General features: G+C 42.8%; 1 protein-coding gene across 1 annotated transcript in view; it reads left to right on the top strand.

Annotated features, from left to right (window-relative positions):
• MARCHF1 (membrane associated ring-CH-type finger 1) overlaps window positions 1-20,360 on the top strand; it is a 335,941-nt gene that overhangs the window by 10,297 nt on the left and 305,284 nt on the right. The gene's annotated exons all lie outside the window — the stretch shown is intronic.

Here is a 20,360-nt window from a genome sequence, read left to right on the forward strand (position 1 = left end):
TTATATAACTGCCCCTCCCCTCATATTTAATCATCACACCTGAACAGTAAAGTTGAGAGAAAAATGGTAAGATTCTATAGATGCATCCCTGACCCAGCAAGGGTCCAACACACAGAGAAGAAACAGTGCAGCCTCCTTTAGGACTAAATTCTGGTTAGTACTGTGTGCCTGCATAAGAGAGTAAGAACCCTTCTCAGGGTATGTCTTCACTACCCGCCGTATCGGCGGGTAGCAATCGATTGCTTGGGGATCGATATAGCACGTCTCATCTAGACGCGATATATCGACCCTGAACGCGCTTATATCGATTCCGTAACTCCACCAACCCGAACGGAGTTGCAGAATTGACAGGGGGAGCCGTGGACATCGATCCCTCGCCGTGAGGATGGTGAGTAATTAGATCTTAGATACTTCGACTTCAGCTATGTTATCCACCTAGATTGGACTAGGAGCCTGGCAAGGTTAGGAGCTGAGTGAGGGGGAAGAGGCTGACTCCTTTATAAAGGAGACTGGGACTGGGACTGGGACTCAGGAGGGAGTGAGGAGAGACAGAGCTGGTGGAAATGGCTGAATAAAGAAACTAGCAGCTGTAGAGAATGAAGTGAGAGAGTGGAAGGAGATCTAGGGCTGGCTGGATAAAGGGACTAGGACAAGGAGCTAGGGATGGGATAAAGATGGAGATTGAGGTTGGATGAGGAACCCAAAGAGTGAGACAGGGTTTGGAAGACTTGTGAGGGGGGAGGGGATGGAAACAGGAATGAGAAAGGGCAGAAGGAGTTAATGGGAGCAGGGGAACAAACATAGGATCTGTGATTACTAGGCACATTCCCCTCCAGGTCATGAAAATGGAACCCAAGTTTCCTGAGCCTCACTCTTCCTCTTCTGTCAGTAAATATCTGTAAAACCCACTGAGGAATCATGTTTCATACTTCTGGTCCAATGAAAGAAATATAAGAATGAGAACATACACTTCTACCCCGATATAATGTGACCCGATATAACACAAATTTGGATATAATGCAGTAAAGCAGTGCTTGGGGGGGGGGGGGCTGCATTCTCTGGCAGATCAAAGCAAGTTCGATATAATGCAGTTTCACCTATAACATGGTAAGATTTTTTGGCTCCTGAGGACAGCGTTATATCGGGGTAGAGGTGTACTATTGCTCTCAGTTACTCCATTATCTCATAAGAGAGAGATCTGTGCCTTGGATCCAACCCTGCTGATGTTAAAATTAGATATAGAATTAAACTTTAAGATGACACAGTAGGTTGGATTTTGTAAATGTATTCAAGCAGAGACTAGTTTGTGTCTGTGTCAATATGATGTAAAGGTGATGAATTTTTTTTGTTTGCTTTTTTAAAAAAATTAGGAAATTATGGAGACACAAAACTACATTAAAATAACATTATTAAGGTTGCAGTTTCAAGCACTCAGAATTTAAAATATGACTGACCTGAGGTTCCCTGCACAGTCTTTCCCCCTTGTATGAGCTCATAGTGTTCTTTTTGTCAGCTCTGTTTCTTTCAGTGGAAAGAATGGATTTGTTCCAGGGGCAGAGCAGGGTTGTGTCACAAAGGAGGCTTCATTTGTTGCAGAAACTAGAAGGTGTGTAGTGAATGAGGCACTAGGCTATGGGATAATCTGATGAGGGTCATGCTTAATCTGAAGCTGTTTCACTTTTAATCAATCAGTAAATAAGTAGTAATTGGAGAAGAGATTTGAGCTTAGGTCTCTCACCTACTGGGTGAAAGCCCAAACAACCAGGTTATAGAGTCATTCTTTCTCTTTCCCTGGGCCAGTGATTATTCATTGTCATTCAGAGTTGGTCATAAATCACTTACTGAAAATTTGAACTCAGCATGGGATGAAAACTAATTAACCCAGCCAAAAATTCACAAATGTACTCTAAGAAACAGAACTGAAATTTTAACTGATATTGAGAGATTGGGGAAAAATGAGTGTGTTTGCATTTTATGCAGATCAAAAAGCAGATTTATTCTGTTTACAATGACAAATATTTTGCACAGCTCTAGATGGAAGGTTTTGTTGGTTCAGTAGAGATGAGGTTGGCATCCTGCATCCAATTTCTATGTCTTCATGTCTTGTTAAAATTAGATATAGAATTAAACTTTAAGATGACACAATAGGTTGGATTTTGTAAATGTATTCAAGTAGAGACTAGTTTGAATTTTGCCCTTTTTTGCATATAGTAAGCATCTTTCTGATCATAAGCTAGTACAAAGCTGTCTTGTAGACCAAGGGGGGAAAAAAAGAATGATTGCAAAGGTCTTTCATCTATTGCTTCATTATTTATTATGTAGTTTTTTTTAATAAAGGATATAATGGGGAATATAAATTGATATATCTAAACTGATGACACTAAGAAATGCAACATCTGTCGCTGGTGTTCCTGACGATAATTTACTTCTCAGGCATAATTTCATGCCTTGTTAAAATGAGAGGGGAACACTATGAGTTGCCGAAGGTGAAATAAGGTGACAAAGTCCACTAAAGAAAGAAACTTCTGTGGTGTTTAGAGGATTTGATTTATAATAAAATGTCTCCATAAGTGGGGGGAGAGCAAATATCTCTTGCATGTTAAAATTTGTTTAGTTATTTTTTTGGACAGGGGTGGGGGGGGGAAGTATTAACATCGCATTCCCTTGTCAATATGTTGACACACTTTGCTGTTAACTCAATGCTAATGAACTTATGTGCACAGATAGGCCACCCTCTGCGTCTCCATTAGCCTTATACATATGGGAATTTTAGAGACTGCCCCAGGAATTAGAGGTGAGGCATCCTCAGTCTCATGCACATGTTCAGCTGCAGAAAATGTGAAGAGGTACCAGTGGAAAGGTAGCAGCAGTAGGTGGGAAAAGATATTTTCAAAGAACTGTACAGCAAGTGGTGAGTGGGCAGTTGTTTTGATGAATCAACTAATGTTTTGAGCTCCTCTAAGGAGAGAGGAAGGATACGGAATAAGTGATGAGTATTAATGGTGTTTACTCCTAATTTTTAGATTTTATAGTTTCTTAGCCTCAGTAAAATGGAAGAAGATTTCTTGATTTGTCTTTTCAATATTTCATCATTTGTTTTTAAAAGGTCAGTAGTAGATTGTTGGATGCCTCCTCTGCATATGTCCTTGCTGTGCTTGGTGAGTAACACTTGGCTGTTGATCTGGATGGCAGGGATGGCCAGTTAGAAATAAGAGCCAGCAACAAGATGTGCTTCACTGTTTGTGGAAGTGAAATGCTTGGCTGATGTTGCAGACTATTAATTATAGTCTGGCCTGCAAAGCTTTGGGAGCTGGGCACAGTTTAACAACATTAGCCATAATGGAGCTAGAGAATATTGCAGAGGGAGTTTATTTAGCCTAGACCATATAACTTTAGGAACTCCAGGTGCAATGCTTTTGTTCAGTACTTAGTTCTAAATCTGTGCATCATTTGAAGATTTGAGAGATAGAACATAGAAATGGGGATGATGCTGTATAATAATGTAACAGACACACAAATATCATTTAAATCTTTTTGTAGAGAGAGGACTCAAATATTCCACACAGGAGAAAGGGAAGGAAAGTTCCTTTAAACCACATTTATCTTTTCTGCCTAGAATGCAGCTAAAATCTTCCAGACAGGGAGATAAATGGACTGAGCCCAGAGACAAGTGAAGCAGCAGAGATCAATTAAAAACACTTGGCTCATTAAGATGAGCATGGAGAAAATGTTTCCACAGATTTCCTTTTAAGGAGTCAGTTACACTCTGTTTTACCTAAAAGAATCAAAAGCCTGAACTGCCCTGAAAAGATTAATGTAGGTCATCTTTAGATCAACTTCTGCCTGCATCAGCATAAAAAGAAGTTGTATAGAGTAAAACTCTGAAAGTTGTTAGGAGATGAAATAATGCAATTTGTTATGGAGATGATATTAACATACGCTAGGTAAATATTAGATGGGATGATGTAATACAGTCCATCAATGGAAAGTTCTTGCAACTTTGGCCTAGGTCTTGGCCCATGGTTTATCTCCTTTTAAGCTGCTACAGAGGAGCAGTTGGGACAGAATGATGGTAGCAGGGAGGTCAAATGGTGAAAGCTGGCCTTTTCTATGTCAGGTGCAATGAATGTAACTCAGGCACTCTGGAAAATCTGGCCTTTGGGGTTGAAATCTGGCTACTTTTGCCACATTAATATGCACCTATTTTGGGACTATTTCTATTTCAGGATTCGGCTCTTAGTTTGATTATACCACTTTTGTTTGTGTTTCTAAACATCAAGTTATCTTTTATTGATAGGGTCAGAAATGAAATGACTATCTATAAGAGAACTTTGAAGTCCTCACTCAGTTTTAGTCAAGCAAAACTCCTACAGAATCCTCAGTAATGACCTCTGGATGTGGCCCTATTATTTTACATCAAAAAGTTTGCTGGGCTTACTTCTGTAAAGTGCTTCTCCTTTTTAACTTAAGATAGCCTAGAGTATTTTACACTATATTTCAATTACTTTACTACAGACAAGTTCAGACTCATATCTCAACTCTCATTGGAGTCACAGATTCCATGAATCTTATAGTTTTACAAAAATATATTTGACTTTTGACATTTCTTGTACTATTCTGTGTGGGCAGATGTGATAGGAAACAACTGATGAAACACCACTGAAAACTTGGAAAATAGTAAAGTTAAGTCCTGGCTGCCTGTTTAACCCCCACCCCTCCTTTTTTTTTTTTTTTACTTGCTTTTCCATCAACCTAGCTACTGCCTCTCAGGGAGGTGGATTATCTAAACCGATGGGGGAACCCCTCTAATCAGCATAAGTAGTGACTACACTGAAGTGCTGTAGTGGCACCGTTGTAGCATTTTAAGTGTAGACATACCCTAAATCCCATTGACTCTCAGTGAGACTTAAGCTCTTAAATGTGTCTCTCTTTTGAAAATGGCACTTTGGCTCCAGTCCTAAATCACTTAGGTCTAGTCTACACTGGGGGGGATCGATCTAAGTTACACAACTAGCTGAAGTCGACGTACTTAGATCTATTCACTGCGATGTCTTCACTGCAGTGAGTCGACTGCTGACACTCTCCTGCTCGCTTGGAGTACCGGAGTTGATGGGAGAGTGCTCAGTGGGTCAATTTATCGCATCTAGACTAAACATGATAGATCGACCCCCGCTGGATCAATCGCTGCCTATTGATCCAGCAGGTAATGTAGACAAGCCTTAAGTCACTTTTGAAAATTTTACTCTAAGTACCCAGCAAATGGATTCTCAAGCAGAGTTTTAAATCCTCAAGGATTAAAGAGAATTTTTCCTTCCTTCAAACATTTTGAGATAAAAAAAAACAACTTTGGAGTGCTTGGTTGGGTTGACAAAATTTGACTCCAGTACGGCAACTCCTTTATTACCTGTTCTTACAAAATATGTACTGTTTTTGTTTGCATTACAGGTTTTGTTTACCTAGATATTTCTTTGTAAAAATATATAATAGATTAAGAAATGTTGTTAGAGTGTTAGTGGCATGTAGTGTGATGTGCTAAAATAACTTTTTTATTTCGGTAAACATCAGAGTAAATGGCTTTATATAACTCCTACACAAAACAATTTCTCTGACACATTGTTTCTCTTTCTGTATGTGAATTGTCTACAAACAGACTGCAATCTTCTTGAATGTTTTTATTATTTAGAATTATTCACTAAAATGTTTTCTGCTATGAATTCTTGGACTGAAGTTTGTCCACTAGTAATTTGCTGCCAATTTTTGATATTCAAAATTCAAAAAATGAGCTGTTTTGATAGGCACACAGGTTTTTGACCCCTGATTCGATGAATATACTCCTAAAATCATGTATATGATGCAAAAACTCATAATTATGAATTTGAAATATGTTCCTCCTAGAATATTCTACGATATTCACTTAAAATTGCTGTTCAAATTAAAATCTCCACTGGTAAAGTCACTCATTGTAAAATTCACACAAAGTGAGTACTAAGTATATACATATGCAACAGATTATTTTTTAAAGTGAACAAATATTTGTGACTTTAAAAATGCCCAACAAAACCCCCAGTATTCACCCAAATTTATCTTTGCTGAGGTCAAGTTGGCTTCCTTGTGCCAATGGTTCATGTTTCCCTGGAAAAGGTGTAGTTAGTGTGCATGTTGGAGGAGTTCTGTGATCTTTGTTTCCTGATCCTGTCTTCTGCCTGCGGGTCAACAGAGAATGTGACACTCGCTTAGTAGACGAAAAAAAGGAAATTAGTTACAATAGCTTATATTGTGTTACATGCCCATTACACTGTAAACTATTTTTTTAAAAACAACAATGATGTTTTGAACCAAACATAACTGACATTTGCTGCTGGAAAAGTTTTGGCTTATTTCTCCTGTTATATTACAGTCTCTTTGACTTTTTTTTCTTTATGTAAGATCATTTCATGTTGACTGTTCTCTCTTTAAGCAGGATTTTCATGTTGAAGAATAGCTGAACTCTTAAAATAGAGAAAGGAAAGATGCGTAAAGAAGTACCAATTGAGGGGTAGAAGATGAGGTAAGGGGGAGGAGAGAGGGATAGGTGCATAAAAGACTGACATGATTACTTTTCCACTATAACTTTTTGCTAATAATTCACATAAAACAAATAGCAGCCTCTCCCCACATTTCACCAAAGTTTTTGATAGCTGAGTGCTGTAGTAAGGTGTTATGTTAATAGGACTTTGCATTTTATTTTCCAAAGGTACATCTCCATATATGATATATATCTCATAGAACTGGAAGGGACCCTGAAAGGTCATCGAGTCCAGCCCCCTGCCTTCACTATTAGGACCAAGTACTGATTTTTGCCCCAGATCCCTACATGGCCCCCCTCAAGGATTGAGCTCACAACCCTGGGTTTAGCAGGCCAATGATCAAACCTCTGAGTTATCCTCCCCCTTGTATTATGAACTGTTATCATAAGCTCAGAGTACACTACAGTTATAAATTCACAATGCATACTTTGTGATATGATATCCTGGTTTTGTTTATATTTGTTCAGTTAAATCTATATGTGCTGCTCCCATCCACTGGAGGGGAAACATGTTTTCAGAGAAAAAGCCACAGTGGGCCCACCTGGAGGGCAAATTGGCAACATGGGATATTTCCCTTTCTGTGTTTCTCCTCCACAAATCATCCCCGTGGCAAGGGTGGGCAGTGGCAGCAGTCAGATGTGTAAATGCAGGAGTGGGAAGGAGCAGAATTAAGCAGTGTGGCTCTCCTGCGCTAGGCTGAGAACGAACTGCAGGAAAAATTGCAAAGAGAGGCTCTGCATGGGGGGCAGCATTAACTCCCTTTGATGTTCTGTGGTTCTTCTCTGCATGGCTTGGAGTGCTGCCAATGACAACCTGGCTACTTGCTATGCACAGTTGCCTTGGCTGATTGTGGGTATTCGTAGGAGTACCAGTGGAGACTTCTACCAAACCACATGGAAGGATGTTTGGTTTGGACATGGATCAGAGATGTACCATCATTTCTGGTGCTATCCCTGCCTATCTGTACACTTATGGGTTCCACAGGTTTGAGGGGAAAATGATCAGATTTCTCAGCTCCACTATAGCCTAGGGAGTAAATACTAATTTATTCTTCTCTGCATGAGTTTTTATGCAGACGAGAAACATGTGGGCCTGTCAAGGTTTTTTTCCCACATTTGAACTTTAGCGTCCAAAAAGTAGGGAACCTGCATGGACCCTTCTAAGCTTAATTCCTAGCTTAGATCAGATAATGCTGCCACTAGCCAAAATATAGTGTTTGGCACACTTTTTGATCCCCCAAAACCTTCCCTGGGGAACTCAAGACCCAAACCCTTTGGGTCTTAAAACAAGGAGAAATAAACCATTCCCCCTCCTTTCCCCCTCCCTGGGTTACCCCGAGAGGCTACACTGATCCAAACTCCTTGAATCTTAAAACAAAGAGGAATTAACCTTCGCCCCCTCCCTTCTCCCTACCAATCCCTGGTGAGTTCAGACCCAATCCCCTTGGGTCTTAAACAAGGAGGAAAAAAAAATCAGTCAGGTTCTTAAAAAAGAAAGCTTTTAATAAAAGAAACAAAAAGTAAAAATTATCTCTGTAAAATCAGGGTGTAAAATGTTTACAGGGTATTCAGATTCATATAGACTAGATGGACTTCCCCTCCCCCGCCCCCACCAGCCTGAGATTCAAAGTTACAGCAAACAGAGGTAAAAATCCTTCCAGCAAAATACACATTTACAAGTTAAGAAAACAAACATAAGACTAATCTGCCTTTTCTAGCTAGTACTTACTATTTTGAAACATGAGAGACTGATTTTAGAAAGGTTGGAGAAAACCTGGGTGCAAGTCTGGTCCCTCTTAGCCCCAAGAGTGAACAACGAACAACACAAACAGACTTCCCTCCACCAAGATTTGAAAGTATCTTGTCCCCCGATTGGTCCTCTGGTCAGATGTCAGCCAGGTTCACTGAGCTTCTTAATCCTTTACAGGTAAAAAAGACATTAACCCTTAACTATCTGTTTATGACACGCCCCTCCAAATCTCAGACAGTGTGGAACCACAGTGGCGGTGATTTCTTTCTAGGACTTTAGAATAAACAGATTAATAAAACACATGCATCTTTACATATACTACTAATTATGTAAAACTACAAGATTTTCCACATTTCTAGGACAATTTTTAACCAGTTGATTCTGGGAAACTTTCACGAGAGAGTGCATCAGCTACTTTGTTAGAAGCTCCTGAAATGTGTTGAATTTCGAAATCAAAATCTTGGAGAGCTAAACTCCATCGAAGCAGTTTTTTGTTGTTTCCCTTGGCAGTATGAAGCCACTTTAGCGCAGCATGGTCGGTTTGTAGCTGGAAGCTGTCATAACCTATTCCCAGATTTGGACCTTAGCGTCCAAAATATGGGGGTTAGCATGAAAACCTCCAAGCTTAGTTGCCAGCTTGGACCTGGTAAAGCTGCCACCACCCAAAAAATTAGTGTTTTGGGGCACTCTGGTCCCCCCAAAAACCTTCCCTGGGGACCCCAAGACCCAAATTCCTTGAGTCTCACAACAAAGGGGAATAAACCATTTCCCTTCCCTTCTCCCTTCCAGGTGTTCCCTCCCTGGGTTCCTGGAGAGATACACAGAAGCAAGCTCCGTGAATCTAAACAGAGAGACTCCACCCTCCCAGTCTCCAGTCCTGGAAAACACAAGCACCGGGATCTCTAATCTTTTTTCCACCCCCTTTTCACCCAGAGGGAATGCAAAGTCAGGCTAGTAAATCTAACACACAGATTTCCCCCTGACTTCTTCCTCCCACCAATTCCCTGATGAGCTACAGACTCAATTCCCTGGAGTTCCCCACTAAAGAAAAACTTCAACTGGTCTTAAAAAGAAAGCTTTATGTAAAAAGAAAGAAAAATACATAAAAATGGTCTCTCAGTATTAAGGTGACAAATACAGGGGCAATTGCTTAAAAGAAATATGAATAAACAGCCTTATTCAAAAAGAATACAATTCAAAGCACTCTAGCAAATACACACATGTAAATACAAAAAACCAAACCTATCTTTGTACTTACAACTTGGAAACAGAAGATTAGATAAGCAGGAGACAGAAATCCTCTCATAGCCGAGAGAGAGTACAGGCAGAACACAAAAAACAAAGAACTTAGACACAAACTTCCCTCCACCCAGATTTGAAAAAGTCTTGTTTCCTGATTGGTCCTCTGGTCAGGTGTTTCAGGTTACTCCTTTCCAGGTGTAAGAGACATTAACCCGTAGCTATCTGTTTATGACAGAAGCGCCGTCCCCAAACGTATGGGTGTAGCTTTTCCAGGGCATACACAATGGCGTAGCATTCTTTTTCACTGATTGACCAGTGGCTTTCTCTCTCAGACAGTTTCTTGCTGAGAAACACGACAGGATGGAAGTTTTGATCTGGTCCTTCCTGCATTAAAACTGCTCCTACACGACGCTCAGATGCATCTGTGGTTGCTGGGAATGGTTTGTCAAAGTTTGGGGCCCCTAGCAGAGGCTCAGACATGAGTGTTGCCTTAAGCTGGGTAAAGGCCTTCTGACATTCATCAGTCCACTTAACTGCATTCGGCTGGGTCTTTTTGGTCAGGTCTGTTAGTGGGGCAGCAATTTGGCTGTAGTGTGGCACAAATCGCCACAAGCCTAAGAAGGATTGGACCTGTTTCTTTGACTTTGGGACAGGCCACTTTTGGATAGCATCCACCTTGGCCTGTACAGGGTATATTGTTCCTTGACCCACCTGGTGTCCCAGGTAAGTCACTCTGTTTTGGCCTATTTGACACTTTTTAGCCTTAACAGTTAGTCTTGCCTGCCTGATGCACTCAAAGACTTTTTCCAGGTGTTCTAGGTGTTCGGCCCATGAATCAGAAAAAATGGCCACATCATCAAGGTAGGCAACTGCATATTCTCCCAATCCTGCTAGGAGACCATCTACAAGTCTTTGGAAGGTGGCGGGTGCATTTCGCAGCCGGAAAGGAAGCACATTAAATTCATACACCCTTGCATGGGTGATGAAGGCTGACCTTTCTTTGGCGGGTTCATCTAGCAGTACTTGCCAGTACCCCTTGATTAGGTGTATTGTAGAGATGAACTGGGCACATCTCAATTTCTCCAATAGCTCATCAGTGCGTGGCATTGGATAGTTGTCGGGATGAGTTACAGCATTTAGCTTACGGTAGTCCACGCAAAAGCGTATTTCTCCATCTGGTTTGGGTACCAGAACCACTGGAGATGCCCATGCACTGGTAGAGGAGCGCATTATACCCATCTGTAGCATGTTTTGGATCTCCTGTTCTATAGCAGCTTGGGCATGAGGAGACACCCGGTAGGGTGGGGTTCTAACTGGGTGAGCATTACCTATGTCAATGGAGTGGTATGCCCGTTCAGTCCGTCCTGGGGTGGCTGAGAACAATGGGGCGAAGCTAGTGCACAGCTTCTTGATCTGTTGCCGCTGCAGACGTTCCAAGGTTGTGGAGAGGGTCACCTCTTCCATGCCACGATCATTTTTTACTTCGTAATAGACACCTTCAGGCCACTTAGCGTCATCTTGTCCCTGGGCTGTAAACTGACAAACCTTTAAGTCTCTGGAATAAAAGGGCTTGAGAGAATTAACATGGTACACTGTAGGCTTTAGGGAGGAGGTGGAAAATGCTATGAAGTAGTTAACAGCTCCCAGGCGCTCTTGGAACATGAATGGCCCTTCCCATGATGCCTCCATCTTATGGGCCTGTTGCACCTTCAAACCATAACCTGGTCTCCTACTTTGAAGGAACGCTCTCTGGCATGTTCATCATATCAGGCCTTTTGCTTTTGCTGAGCATCCTTTAGGTTTTCTTTAGCAATGGCTAAAGAGTGTCGGAGGGTGCTTTGTAGGTTGCTTACAAAGTCTAGAATATTAGTTCCTGGAGAAGGCGTAAACCCCTCCCATTGCTGCTTCACCAACTGTAATGGCCCCTTAACCTCGTGGCCATACACAAGTTCAAATGGTGAAAACCCTGAACTAGGATGTGGTACAGTCCTGTAGGCAAAAAGCAACTGCTGCAACACTAGGTCCCAGTCATTGGAGTGTTCATTTATGAATTTATGTATCATGGCCCCCAAAGTTCCATTAAACCTTTCCACCAGGCCATTGGTTTGATGGTGGTTAGGGGTGGTAACTAAGTGATTCATCCCATGAGCTTCCCACAGATCTTTCATGGTACCTGCCAGGAAATTAGTTCCCGAATCTGTAAGGATGTCGGAGGGCCAACCTACCCTGGCAAGAATGTCTGTTAGGGCCTGGCACACAGTTTTAGCCCTGGTGTTGCTTAGAGCTACTGCTTCCGGCCATCGGGTAGCAAAGTCCACGAAAGTCAGTATGTACTGCTTTCCTCTGGGGATTTTTTTTGGGAAAGGACCCAGTATATCCACAGCTATTTGCTGAAATGGGACCTCAGTTATGGGGAGTGGCTGGAGAGGGGCTTCGACTTGGTCTTGGGGCTTTCCCACTTTTGGCACACCTCACAAGACTGGACATAATTAGCAACGTCCTTGCCCATCCCCTCCCAGTGGAAGGACTTCCCCAACCTGTCTTTGGTTCTGTTCACCCCAGAATGGCCACTGGGATGATCATGGGCTAAGCTTAAGAGCTTTCCCTGGTACTTAGTTGGAACTACCAACTGTTTTTGTGGATGCCAGTCTTCCTGGTGTCCACCAGAAAGAGTCTCCTCGTATTAAAGTACTTGTTCTACAACAAACCGGGATCAGTTAGAAGAGCTGAGAGGCGGTGGGGTGCTCCGTGCTGCCGTCCAAGCTTTCTGAAGGCTGTCATCTGCTTCCTGCTCAGCCTGGAACTGTTCCCTTGAGGCTGGAGACACCAGTTCCTCCTTAGACTGTGGACGTGGGCTTGGTCCCTCTGGAAGCGATGTAGGTGATAGGGTTGTTTTCGTTGATGGTGAACCACTTTCCACTGGTGCACTATGCGATATTTCAGGCTCTGGCTGAGCCTTTTGGGTAGGGTTGTCTGCTGCTTCTGTCACTTCAGGCCCACTGGCGCCCTCTGGTGTTGAGGTTGGAGATGGGTTTGCAAGCGCTGGCGTCAGTGCTGGCAACGGTTCCGGTGCTGGTTGCTTTTCCAGTTCCGGTTCTGGGACTGGATGTATTGTGGCTGTTGCAGTCATTGGCAGGGGATCCGGGTCCACCACCTCTGTCTGGGTCTCTGGTAACACAGATGGGACCTTTTGGACAGCTCAGGAACAGGGATGGGTCTGGAAGCTTGCCTGGCTTGGCTGCGTGTAATCATTCCCACCCTCTTGGCCTGCTTTAGCTGGTTGGCCAAGTCTTCCGCCAGTAGCATGGGGATGGGATAATTGTCATAGACTGCAAAAGTCCACATTCCTCACCAGCCTTTGTACTGGACAGGCAGTTCAGCTGTAGGCAAGTCTATGGATTTTGACATGAAGGGGTAAATAGTCACTTGGGCCTCTGGGTTGATGACTTTGGGGTCCACTAAGGATTGGTGGTAGCTGACACTTGTGGCCCCGTGTCTCTCCACGCGATAACCTTCTTTCCACCCACTCTCAAAGTTTCCCTTTGCTCTGAGGATATTTGAGAGGCATCTGGGCCTGGGGATCTGTGGTGTGATGGTGGTGTAATGAACTGCACTCGGTTGGGATTCTTGGGGCAGTTGGCCTTTATATGTCCCAGTTCATTACATTTAAAGCAGCACCCCGCTGACTGGTCACTGGGCCGAGGTAGGTTGCTGGAGACTGGTGAGGTGGGACAATAGGGAGTCTGGGGCTTTCCTTGGATTGTAGGTGGGGTCTTGGATTGCCCTCGGTGATAGGGTTTATTTTCTGTTTGCCCTCTGTGATATTCGTTCCCCTTGCTAGTAGTTTTTTTCTTTTCTGCCACTTCCACCCATCTGGCTCCAATCTTCCCCGCCTCGGTTACAGTTTTGGGTTTCCCAACTAGGATGTACCTTTCTATTTCCTCAGGAACCCCCTCTAAGAACTGCTCCATTTAGATTAGGAGGGACAGCTCGTCCAGAGATTTAACATTTTGCTCTTGATATCCAGGCATCCCAATTCTTTCCAATGTGGTAGGCGTGTCGGGGTAAATGACGCATCTGGTTTCCACCTTAGGGCTCTGACCTCCAACGGGCATGCTCAGGTGTTAGCCCCATTCTGATTCTGGCCTTGGTTTGAAAAAGTTTATAATCGTTCATGTGTTCCTTAGGCATTTCCGCCGCCACCTCTGCTAAGGGTCCACAAAGCTGTGGCCTCAGCTCTGTCATGTACTGGTCTGTAGAGATGTTGTACCCATGGCAGGTCCTTTCAAAATTTTCTAAGAAGGCCTCAGTGTCCTCACCTGCCTTGTAGGTAGGAAATTTTCTGGGATTGGAAACAGTACCTCGAGAAGAGTTGTTAGGGTTGGCTGGAACATCTGGCTTAGCCTTTACTAATTCCGGTTCATGCTTTCCCTCTCTTCTATATCTCTTTCTTTTATCTCTAGTTCTTTTTGTTTCCTTTCTATCTCTCTCCTGTGGGCAGCCTTTTAGGCTTGTTCTTCTCTTTTGTGGGCCGCTTTATCCCTGGCTATTTCTGCATTAATTAGTTCCACCCGTCTCTTATGTTCGTTGTCTCTCTCTGTGGCTTCTAGCCTTGCCCGTTCCTGTTTAATGGCTTCCTTGGAACTCATTGTTCCTGCTTTCTTCTGCTGGCTTCCCCCTCTGCAGCTTACTGACTGCTTTATTAACAGAGATTTTCTAACTAGCTATGTCCGAGAGCTAGAAAGAAAGAAACAATTCACTTGCAAATGCCTTTTGCTGGCTGTCTGCTGGCTCACAGCTCGAGCCTCCTTTTACAAAGACCCTTGTTAAAAAACTTAACACCTCTGCCCTCAGGCTTCCGAGCAGCCAGAAAGGAGAGGAAAAAAAATCTCACTAGCTTTGGTTCTTAAAAACAATCCCCTCTAGCCTGCTGTCCAAGCAGCTAGAAAGGAGAGAAAAAAATCCTACTAGCTTTTGGTTTTTAATCCCACCACTACCACCATGTCAAGGTTTTTTTCCCCCCACTTTGAACGTTAGCGTCCAAAAAGTGGGGAACCTGCATGGACCCTTCTAAGCTTAATTCCTAGCTTAGATCTGATAACGCTGCCACCAGCCAAAATATAGTGTTTGGCACACTTTCTGTTCCCCCAAAACCTTCCCTGGGGAACCCAAAACCTAAACCCCTTGGGTCTTAAAACAAGGAGAAATAAACCATTCCCCCTCCTTTCCCCCTCCCTGGGTTACCCCGAGAGGCTACACTGATCCAAACTCCTTGAATCTTAAAACAAAAAGGAATTAACCTTCCCCCCCCTCTTTTCCCCCCACCAAATCCCTGGTGAGTTCAGACCCAATCCCCTTGGGTCTTAAACAAGGAGAGAAAAAAAATCCATCAGGTTCTTAAAAAAGAAAGCTTTTAATAAAAGAAACAAAAAGTAAAAATTATCTCTGTAAAATCAGGGTGTAAAATGCTTACAGGGTATTCAGATTCATATAGACTAGAGGGACTTCCCCCCACCCCTAGCCTGAGATTCAAAGTTACAGCAAACAGAGGTAAAAATCCTTCCAGCAAAATACACATTTACAAGTTAAGAAAACAAACATAAGACTAATCTGCCTTTTCTAGCTAGTACTTACTATTTTGAAACATGAGAGACTGATTTTAGAAAGGTTGGAGAAAACCTGGGTGCACGTCTGGTCCCTCTTAGCCCCAAGAGCGAACAACGAACAACACAAACAAAGACTTCCCTCCACCAAGATTTGAAAGTATCTTGTCCCCCGATTGGTCCTCTGGTCAGGTGTCAGCCAGGTTCACTGAGCTTCTTAACCCTTTACAGGTAAAAGAGACATTAACCCTTAACTATCTGTTTATGACAGGGCCTTACTCAATAATTCACAAAGGGCCCTCCAATCAGGAGATGAAATATTAGGATTGTCTGTAAGTCATGTTTTGGTCTAACCTTTAGATCACCTGTTTAGGTGTATGGGGGAAGAAAGGAGGGGGCACTATGTGCTGAGGAGAGAAGATGCAACATTGTTTTAAAGTAGCTGATGGGCTACTTTAACCTATGCATTCTTGCACTCCACTATTAGCTGCATTTCTTGCTAGACATCTCTCTTCTGGCTCCTTTACATATAAATTATATTAACTTAGACTAAATGAATCAAATACAGAATTGCTCTTAAGGGGGATATGGTAGTTTCACATTAACAAGCGGGGGTAGTTTAATATCGTCTAAGGGAGAGTTGTTGGAGTTTAAGACTGTGGCTCTACAGAGTCACATACAATGAGGCACAAGTTCTGATTTGCTACCACAATAGAAATAATAAATACTATTAATAAATGCACATGATGAATGGAGAAGACTGAGATTAGAAGAAATTTTTAACATCAATTTAGATTCACCTGTGAAATTTACCTACTCAACAACAATGGATCTTAATACCAGCTATAATTTTTAACAACTAAGGGTTCGTCCAGACTACCCGCCGTATTGGCAGGTAGCAATCGATTTATTGGGGATTGATATATTGCATCTCGTCGAGTTGTGATATATTGATCCCTGAATGCGCTCCCCGTTGACTCCAGAACTCCATTGAAGCAAGCGGCAGTAGCGGAGTCGATGGGGGAGCCGCAGCCATCGATCCAGCGCCGTGAGGATGGGAGGTAAGTCGAAATAAGATACGTCAACTTCAGCTACGGCATTCCAGTAGCTGAAGTTGCGTATCTTACATCGACATTTCCCCCCACCACCAGTGTAGACCAGGCCATAGTAATTTAGGAATTGCCATACTGGATCTGACCCATGGTCCATCTAATCCAGTATCCTGTTTCTGACAGTGACCAGCACCAGATGCTTCAGAAGAAAATACCTTGGAAGATGTGGAATAACCTAAGGAAGGCTCTTAGATTGTGGCTACACTACGGACACTGCACAGTCTGCTTACATGAGTATGACTAGCAGTGTAGATGGGGAGACTTCGCTTAGACAAGTAGAGTGTCTGACATGCCTAGGGTGACCAGACAGCAAGTGTGAAAAATCAGGACAGGGGGTGGGGTTAATAGCATATATAAGACCCAAAAATCGGGGCTGTCCCTATAAAACCGGGACATCTGGTCACCCTAGACATGTCTGAACAGAACCATCTCATCCATAGCTTTGGACGCGAGGTCCAGGATGGTCTGGTGGGCTAGCAAGGGCCTGGTGCCAGCAGCAGTGAGAGACCTGGCCCCAGCCTGTTCTGCTCCACCCCTCTGGCTCCTGGTGTTGCTCAGAGGAGGGGGTGGGGGCACAGCAGGGGCAGGAAGAGGCAGGGCAGGGGCTTGGGGGAAGGGGTGGAGTGCGAGTTGTCCTGGGCCCTGCACCCCTCTAAGGATGGCCCTGTGCCTGAATTCCCAGGTTATGTACCTTGCATGTCTCTGTACATCCCCAAGCAGTGCTTCCCACAACAGCACTCTATTTTTAGTAGTGTAGTGTCACGCTGCCTCCTGCTGCAAGGAAAGGCTCTGGCAGAAGGACGCAATGGGCAAAGCTCCAGCAGTGAGGTGAGCCTTTCCTGCTGCCTTCCCACTGCCAGAGCCTTTCCTCACTGCTGTGAAAGGTTCCACTAGCAGGGAACTACCAGAGTCTTTCCCTCACTGCCTTGCTGCTTGTAACCCAAGAACCCTTCTATGCCATCTGGCAAGGGTGTTACAGGAAGTTCCTGATTCTGGCGTGTACATGGTAGTTCACCAAAGAACAACGTGTGAGGTCTTCAGTGAAAGTTGGGGTCACACCGCTCATTTATATAATTGTGAAATGTATGTACAAATACTATGTAAGGAGTTTATATATCTATATCTATATCTATAAATACGTTCTTAGAGGCTGTATCAAGGTACGAGTCATCAGCAGAAGTGGAAAAAACAGGTTTGCTGTAACGCAAGAGATGTCTGTTGGATGTAAATTAAGCAGTGCAAGCTAACAGAATGGATTAGCCATTCCACTATGAAGTTTACTGAAGAGATGTAAAGTCAACAGGGCAGCAGCACACAGGGAAAACAAGCCACAGGTGGTTACACTGTCTGAGAGTACAGACAATGAACTTTGGGGAATAAAAGTAGAAGGCAAAAAAGACATCCCATTATCCTGCACTAAGCAAGTAAACAGAACATTCATGAAAACAGGATCTCAGCCAACCTTAGCTGAAGCACTGCATAAAACTTTGGGGGTGAGAAACTTCTTTAGACAGGAGATTGACCAGTTACTTAAATTTGGTCTGGAGAAAAATCATAGCATGCTTTTTATATATGTAACCATTTGTTTCCAGTAATCTTACACACTAGTGCTATCATTTGAATCTTGAGTCTTTGCTATATCTCAGTGCTGGGACATTAAGCAAGGTACTGATCCTGAGTTCAGTCATACAAGTTGGCGTGTACACTCTTTCTGGTATTTCTGTGAGAGTTCAGTGGATAAGAGGCTGGAATGCTTCAAAGGGACTCGGGTTCACCTACTGTTAACTTGCAAGGCAAAATAACAGCTGGCATAGCACAGAGGAGTGTGCTTGGGTGACTAATAGGCTGGTGGTGTCAGGGAGCTGACACCCAGTTTAGGCATAAGCAAGATTCCCCCTGCTTCCAGCATGAGGGTAATAAGGTGACACTGTCCTGGGTACCCCGGGACCGTCACGCTGTTGCCAGAGCCTTTCACTGCTGCATGTAGCTATGCACCACAGTGATAAGCATGGATACAGCCTTCCTTTCACTGTGATATGTAGCTACGCATGTAGGGCCTGTACTCTACACGGCACTATAAGTTGTAGACATAGCCTTCCTAGCTACTAATAGGTAGACTTATATTTAAGCCCTGAAGAACCCCATCCAACATGCACCCAAAACTCTAGTTTAAGACTTTGCATCTATAACACAGATATGCTTGTTATCAATATAAAAGTCCAATTCCTCTCTGAATCTTGCTAAATTCTTGGTCTCAGGGACATCCTGTGGCAATGGGTCACACAATCTACTTGTATATTACTGGGGAAAAGGATTTCCTTTTATCGATTTTGAATTTGTCACCTTTGAGTTATACAGGACATCCTCTTGTTCTTCTATTCTCCCTCAATGTAAGTCACGTTTACCTTCTGTATACCATCAATTATTATATATCCTTTTATTCTTATTAATCTCCTCTCCAAGGTATAGCTAAAGATTTCAAACTGGTCAATGAGACAAAAAAGGTTGGAGTGTTCACCATGAGACTTGCAATCCCATGTCAAACATTTGTACTATAATTCATTGTGCAAGATGAAAAAAAGAAAGAGAAATTATGACTTTTCCCCCAAAAATTGTTTAATTTTTGTAATCAAAATTTTGGGCTTTCTGGGATTTTCTAATGAGCTTATCAGATTTAGCCTATTAGATTTATGGGAATAGTCTGATAGAGTATATTTATTATAACAATCCTAAGACTTGCCTGTTCAATGTAGTTTCATACTTAGGTGTGTTCTCATTGGAAAAAAGAACATTACTATCCTTTCAGATCATGTTTTCAACATTATTCTTATGCAGAAGGTGCGAAGTAGGAATGGCATGAGGCATTGATTTTCTAGTTATATCCTTTTGAAATCCGTGTATTCACTTTCCTACTTTGTAATACTTAGTGTGGTTTTATTTGTATTATGGTACTACCTAACGGTTCCAGTCAAGAATGGGATCCCTTTGTGCTAGTTGTAGCACGTATGCCTCAAAAGAGCCAGTCCCTGCCTAGAAGTGCATATAGTCTACAAGACATACACAGGGTGGGAACAAACAAAATGCCATGCATGTAAAACTCTACGTTCTGTTTGAATAGGTCACTTTCAAACTGATTTCTTTTCTCCTTTGTGCTCAGGCCAGGTTAAATTGGTGTACGTAAGAGTCAGGATCTGGTATAATCTTTATAATATCTGCAGACTCCAGCTTGTTTTGGGAAAGCAGCTATGTTGTATCTTGATGTCTTTTCCTGCAGGCACCTATTACAGCAAAATAAGTAACCTAATACAATAGTAAGTACAGCTCATTTTGCAAAAGCATGACGAGTCTGGCCACTTGATACAAGAGAAAGGAAGCAGCCGGGAAACAGGAGACCAGGATAACAGATGTTGCCAACAGTTTGTGCTACATGCATCTAGATAACTTGCCCCTTGTGCCTCATCACCACGGTAACCTACCTATTTGGCCTTTGATAATTTGTTCCTTGCTTCCTATGGACCTTTGGGTAGGCTCTCATCTGTTTAAATAGCTATAAATTGCCTTCCATTAAATACTCAAATACACAGAAGTTGCCCATGTACATCTTGACGATGATTAGAGTTTGGACAAACCTTCATTTTTAGGTTTGATTTGTACATAAATACAGTGCCATACAAGATACTAGATATGGTCAGTGTCCTCCAGATTGCTCTCAATGCTAGGTGGGTCAGATAATGGGTCAGGACAAGCACAAGTTTTTTAACTGGACAGCCAACATCCAAAGCATTGGGTCATGAATGTGCATTATGTATAACCTAATAAACAAACTTGGTTATTTAATCTGTAGGACACCATTTTTCATCACTTCAGTACTGATTTAGCATCTGTAGTGCCGGCAATGGAAATTGAGGAAACTCAACATTCTCTCCTAAAGCAAAGGGCTCCAGCTGTGCATCATTGGAACTGGGGGGCACTCATGTAGTAGCTGCAAGTTCTACAATTGGGATATGGACTCAAATCCAACTTTAATGGGACCCTGTCCTAGCATTCCTTCTCAAATCTGAACCTTAGAGTCCAGAAAATGAGATACT

Source organism: Gopherus evgoodei, chromosome 5 (genome assembly GCF_007399415.2).
Source record: "Gopherus evgoodei ecotype Sinaloan lineage chromosome 5, rGopEvg1_v1.p, whole genome shotgun sequence".
Lineage (NCBI taxonomy): Eukaryota > Metazoa > Chordata > Testudines > Testudinidae > Gopherus > Gopherus evgoodei.